The sequence below is a fragment of the Macaca fascicularis genome, chromosome 5 (genome assembly GCF_037993035.2).
Source record: "Macaca fascicularis isolate 582-1 chromosome 5, T2T-MFA8v1.1".
NCBI classification, from domain to species: Eukaryota; Metazoa; Chordata; class Mammalia; order Primates; family Cercopithecidae; genus Macaca; species Macaca fascicularis.
The window spans coordinates 49,538,382-49,545,081 of record NC_088379.1 but is presented as its reverse complement, the minus strand read 5'-3'; positions in this window follow the sequence as shown (position 1 = coordinate 49,545,081).

Here is a 6,700-nt window from a genome sequence, read left to right as displayed (position 1 = left end):
AGAAGCAGACATGAGAATCCGGCTGTTAAGGCATGCCTCAAAGAGATTTGTAAAATGGTAAAACAATGCCACTCTTATTCTTTTGTGTCTTCTAGGGAAAATATATTTGTTTTTAAATATCATGTTAACATGTAATAAATGTGTCATTCGTATTCCTAAATGAATTAACAAGTAAATCTTTCCTTTTAATTTTCCAACTTTAAATTCTAATATGGTAGCTATAACTCATGAAACAAGATCTGTTTGGGGTTCTCAATAATTTTTAAGAGTATAAAGAGATACTGAAGACAAATGTTTGTAGATTGCTGCTCTAGGCTATAAATATGAATATAAATTTGGGAAGGTATAGGCTACACATATCTTTAACATGACTAGATAGCATCACAGTGCTCCCCCATCCAATCTTGAATTATAGGTCTGTGTATTCACTTTGAGAGGTGGCAGCTTAATTGAAATATCATAGTGCTTCCTTGACATGAACTAATTAGCTATTATGTAGAAATTGTTTAGGCAAATTCTGGATACTGTTTAAGAAACTTTAAAACAATTTGGTCTCACTAAATACCTTTTATTTTTATTTATTAAATTAAAGGAAAATTCAACTAGGATAACATTTTTGTGAATAAACATACAGATTAAATATAGCCAGTGACATTAAATTTTATTATAATATTTTATTAATAATTAAGTCACACAGGCATCCTAGACAACCAATACATTGAAAACACTACATATTCCTCCTGTGTCATTGCAATATATAATTATTCAGGGAGCTTATGCACTGATTAAAAGAGGTGCAATGATTTAAAACATGTGGCCTATTACCATGTAAAATAGGTTTGGGATTAATTCTACAACTGTTTGATATTTAAAATGAGTGTGTAATTCAGTATATTAAAGAGTTTTTATGTATATGCAATAGGAAATGATTTAAGATTTCTCAACATTAAAACATAATGCAAGAAGGAGGTAGAAAGAAATTATATTAATTCTTCCAGAGCAAGACATTATAATAAGCTGAAACATACAATTTTTAATTTTAAATTTATGGGTTAAAAGGAATGAAAGTCCTTGGGAAAAAATGGAATAAAATAAGATTTTTGATCCCAGCAGGGAACTTTTTGGAAACCTCCCCTACGGGCATCGTATCAAGACCTTATAGAAGAAATGGCCTTTCAATCATATCTCCTGAAGTCATAGAGGATTTTATCACGTCTCATGTATAATGAAATGTTAATGTGATTTTTCTTGACTGATATCATTCAGAGTGATTCATTTTCAACACCAGTTCTCGCTCATTATAAGACGGATTTAATGTGGTACTTATAATTAAAGCCTGTTTTTAAAAATAGCAACTGAATCCACAGGAAGTATGAACATTTCTCATTTTGAGGAGTTTTCTTTAGAGAGTAATATTCACTGGACTCTGCATTCATTGAACTAAACTTTAGACAGAGATAAAAAAGGGTTAAGTAGACAGTCTTCAACTCATCAGAACCCCTACCCATAGTTTTCCTATTTCTGACTCCACTTCAGGTTTCTAAATGACATGAAAATATTTTAAGTATACATAGTCCTATATGAAAATTGCAACCATTAATATATTGAAGTAGTAAAAGAAGGAGATAGACAGATAGCTTGATCAATCAATTGATCAATCAATCCACCCCAATAAACTACCTAAAATAGTGGCAGAGATAGCTTAGCTAGAAATGTTCATCATAAGTTAGGGTTTGAGACTGCGCCCAGAGAAAAGTTATCTGACACTTGAAAAACCAAGTGTCTAAGAAGGGGTCCCAGAGTGCAGTGTAGACAGATGAAAGAGTCTCTCGACACATAAATGAAAAAGTGACACAGATCATCTACTTTCTGCAAGGTAAATCCAACAACTGGAGCTGAGAGTTCAGGCTTGAGGCTATGACCTCATAAATGATACACACAACTGAGGGAATAAAAACATCTGAAAAGCCATAGTTTCACAGCCAGAGCTTCACAGCTCACATCCCATGGGGTCCTATGAAGATAATCAACTATTGGCAAGTCTGCCTACAAGCCTAGAAAAGCTGCTTAAACTGTCATCTATGGTTCTGGCCATATTGCAACAAGGCTGAGTAAGCCAAGAGCTAGAATAGCGTCTGTAAGGCTTCTCCCTCCCCTCTCATCTCCTTTTTTGTTCTCTGAGTAAATAGAGGTAGAAGACAGCTGAATAACAATTTAAAAATGTTATTGCTGTTATTCTAATTTGTGTCTTAAATAACCTGGAGAATATACTGCCATCAGGGAAGAAATTGAAAAGAACCTGTAATGTTTTATGTAGCACCTTGTTATTCAGAGATCAACTTCAATGTCACCCTTCAGGATTTTCCTTGACCACCCACTCCACTCTCTATCACATCATCTTATTTTTAGTAGAGAAGGTATGGGCATTTGATATTGTTCTTGCTTATTTATTAGAGAATAAGAATAATATAGGTGTTATAAATACAGATCCTGAGATCAGGTTGCTTGGATTGGAATTCTGGCTCTTCAATGTAATCATTGGGAGCAAGGCTCTATGCTTTAGTTTCCCCCTCTAACATTCGGATAGTAATTTTTTCTACATCCCTGGGTTTTGGGGAGGATTGTGTTGGTTAATAAAAGTACTAGATCCAGGACAGGCACAGAGTGAGCACTTGAGGAATGTGAGCCTTAACTCTTTATTTGCTTGGTGTCTATCTCCCTAACTAGTCTGTTTTTCACTTGTCTGCCTCAGTGACCCAGTACCTGGAATGATGCCTGGAGCACTCATGAGACTTTCAATAGGAATTATGAAAAATTAATTAATGAGTCTCAGTTTAGGTTTTGAGATTTAAATCTAACTCAGTAGACCGTAAGAAGGCATGGACAGACAAAATTGAAAACTTAACAGTTCACAGTAAACATTGAGCTTCTGCTATTCATGGTAGTCAAGAACTTTGACTGTATAATGCTGACAATGGCTTTCTTGCCTTAGTTGCTAAGAAATTAGCCCAGTGGTTTTAAGCTCCATGACTGATAACCTACTTTCCTGTGCTGATTGGGTCAAATCCATGCCACACCATTTGGGCCACCTCAGAATACATATTGAAACTCTATCTGTCACCTCAGGCCTCTCCCTTTCCCCTAAGTGGGCTCTGTACCACAAGAGAGGCAGCTCCAGCCATCCCTGGAGGGCTGTCCCAGTGGCCTGAGAGCTGCTCCTAGACCCCTACCAAGGTCAGCATTGATTTCAAAGAGCCTGGTCACAGACTTGACCAGTCAGTCCCACCCAGCTTTGCCCCCTCCAGTGCCTTGGCAGCACAGTGCAGGATGGGGACCTTGGGAACTCCATGCTTTGACTATCACCAGGGACATCCCATACTTCCTCCATCAGCAAAAATCAAGTAAAAATTCCACTGCCATTATCACAGGTGTCTCTTGCCTGCAAGCACCACCTACTGGCCTGTAGGATGAACTACACAATCCAGTATAATTCCTGCTGACAGAAGTGAGGAAATGAAATAATTTCCCAAGACCTCCACTTCCTCATCTTTGTAGGAGACAGTGAGCTTCACCACACACACAATGCTACTACAACCTACAAACAACTAACATTTGAGAAAACCACTATGCTAAGGCTATCTATAACCAAAACATTTATACAGAGCCTTGGCCAATTAAAATCACACAGAAGCAAAGCCAAACGAACCTACCCAACATAAGCAATAGTCACACTCTCAATGAGGAAAGAAGAAACTCACCTAATTAAAATAAATTTTAAAATAAGAAATGACAGCTTATACAGATAAGAAGAAACCAGCACAAGAATTTCAGCACCATCATGAAACAGACTGTTGAGTCACTCCTAAAAGACCACATGAGCTCTCGAGCTATATCTGCCAACCAAAATGAAAACTTTGAAGTGAGAGATAAAGAATTAAAGTTATGAATTTTAAGGAAACTCAGTGAGATGCAAAAGAAAGTGGAAAACCAAACAAAGAAACCAGAAAAAAAAATTCAGGAGATGACAGACAAGATAGATATATATTTTAAAAACCAAACAGAACTTCTGGAAATGAAAAATAAACTAAGAGAATTTTAAAACACAGTTAAAAGCTTTAATAAGCGACTAGACCTAAGCAGAAGAAAGGATTTCAGATCTTAAAGACAGGTCTTTCAAATTATCCCAATCAGAAAAAACAAGGAAAAAAAGAATTTTTTTTCAAATTAACAAAACCATCAAGAAATATAGGATTATGTAAAGCAACAAAACCTATAACTTATATACATTCTTAAGAGGAAGAAGAAAAAGTAAGAAGTTTGGGAAATATATAAGAGGAATCAGGAAAATTTCCTCAGTCTTGCTGGAGAAATAGGCATTCAGATATAAAAAATTCAGAGAATACTTGGAAGATATTATACAAGATGAACATCATCAAGGCATATAGTCATCAGACTATCCAAGGTCAACATGAAAGGACAGATCTTGAAAGTGACTAGAGAGAAGCATCAAATTACCTATACAGGAAATCCCATCAGACAAACAGCAGACTTCTCACCAGAAACCATACAAACCAACAGAGAACGAGGGCCTGTTTATAGCCTCCTTAAAGAAAATTTTAAAAGTACTAGTCCAGAATTTTACATCCTGCGAAACTAAGCTTTATAAATGAAGAAATAAAATCTTTCCCAGACAAGCAAACACTAAGGGAATTTGTCACAACTAAACCAACCCTAAGAAATGCTCAAAGGAGTTCTAAACACAGAAACCAAAGGACAATAATCACCATCAGGAAAGTGCTTCACCATCCTGTGAAGCAATTACACAATTGAGACTCCAAGGCAAACAGCTAACAACATTATGACAGGAACAAAACCTCATATATCAATGTTAACCTTGAACATAAATGACCTAAATGCTCCACTTAAAAGATATAGACCAGACTTTAAAAAACAAGGCCCAATCATCTGTTGCCTGCAAGAAAACCACCTAATGGCTAAAGCTGCCCTCAGACTCAAAGTAAATAAATAAAAGAAGATATATCACACAAATGGAAAACAAAAGTGAGCAGGAGTAGCCATTCTTATATAGTATAAAACAGACTTTAAAGCAATAATGGTTTTTTTTAAATGGCATTAAAGGGCATTATATATTGGCAAAGGGTTTAATATAACAAGAAGATTTCACTAGCCTAAATATATATGCACCCAACACAAGAACACCCAGATTCATAAAAAAAAAAAAATACTATTAGACCAAAGAAAAGAGATTGATATCAATACGGCAATAGTGGGGGACTTTAACACCCCACTGATAACACTAGACAGATCATCAAGGTAGAAAGTCAACAAGGAAAATTGGATGTAAACTGGACTCTAGACCAAATGAACTTAATAGATATTTACAGGACTTTCTACCTAACAATTGAAGGGTATACATTTTTCTCATTTACATATGAAATAGTCTCCAAAATCAACCAGTATTTGGCTCTAAAGCAAGTTTCAATACATTTACAAAATTAAAATGATATCAAGTATCTTCTCAGATCACATTGAAATAAAATTAGAAATCAATACCAAGAGGAACTCTGAAAAGTAAGAAATTACATGGAAACTGATAACCTGCTTCTGAATGACATTTGGGTAAACATGAAATAAGGCAAAAATTTAAGAAATGTTTTGAAATGACTGTAAATAGAGAAACAACATATCAAAATCTCTGGGATACAGTAAACACAGTACTGAAAGTGTATAGCATAAAATGCCTATATCAAAAAAGACAGAAAGATCTCAAATTATAACTTCACACCATACCTCAAGGAAATAGAAAACAACAATAAAAGCAAACTCAAGTCTAGCAGAAGGAAAGAAATAACAAAGATCAGAGCAGAACTAAATGAGACTGAGACCAAAGTAAATCAAAACAAAACAAAAAGATACAAAAGATCAATGAAAAGTTGGTTCTTTGAAAGGGTAAACAAAATTTAATAATTTCTAGCTAATTTAACTAAGAAAAAAGAGGAGATTCAAATAAACACAATTACAAATAATAAAAGTGAAATTACAACTGATACTATAGAAATGCAAAAGATAATCAGAGATTACTATGAACATCTCTATATGTACAAACTAGAAAACCTAGAAGAAATGGATAAATTTCTGGAAACATACAACCTCTGATATGGTTTGGCTCTGTCCCCACCCAAATCTCATCTTGAACTCCTGCATGTGGGAGGGACTTGCTGGGAGATCATTGAATCATGGGGGCAAGTCTTTCCCATGCTGTTCTCTTGATAATGAATAAGTTTCATGAGATATGATGGTTTTAAAAACAGGAGTTCCCCTGTACAAACTCTCTCTCTTTGCCTGTTGCCATCCATGAAAGATGTGACTTGGTCTTCCTTGCCTTCTACTATGATTGTGAGGCTTCCCCAGCCACGTGGAACTGTAAGACCAATTAAACCTCTTTCTTTTGTAAATTGCCCAGTCTTGGGTATCCCTTTATCAGCAGCATAAAAACAGACTAATACAACCTTTCAGGATTGAACTAGAAAGAAATAGAAATCTTGAGCAGACCAATAATGAGAAACAAAATTGAATCAGTTAAAAAAGTCTTTCAACCCAGGACTAGACAAATACACAGCCAAATCTTAGCAGACATACAAAAAGAGCTGTTACCAATCTAAATGAAACTATTACAAAA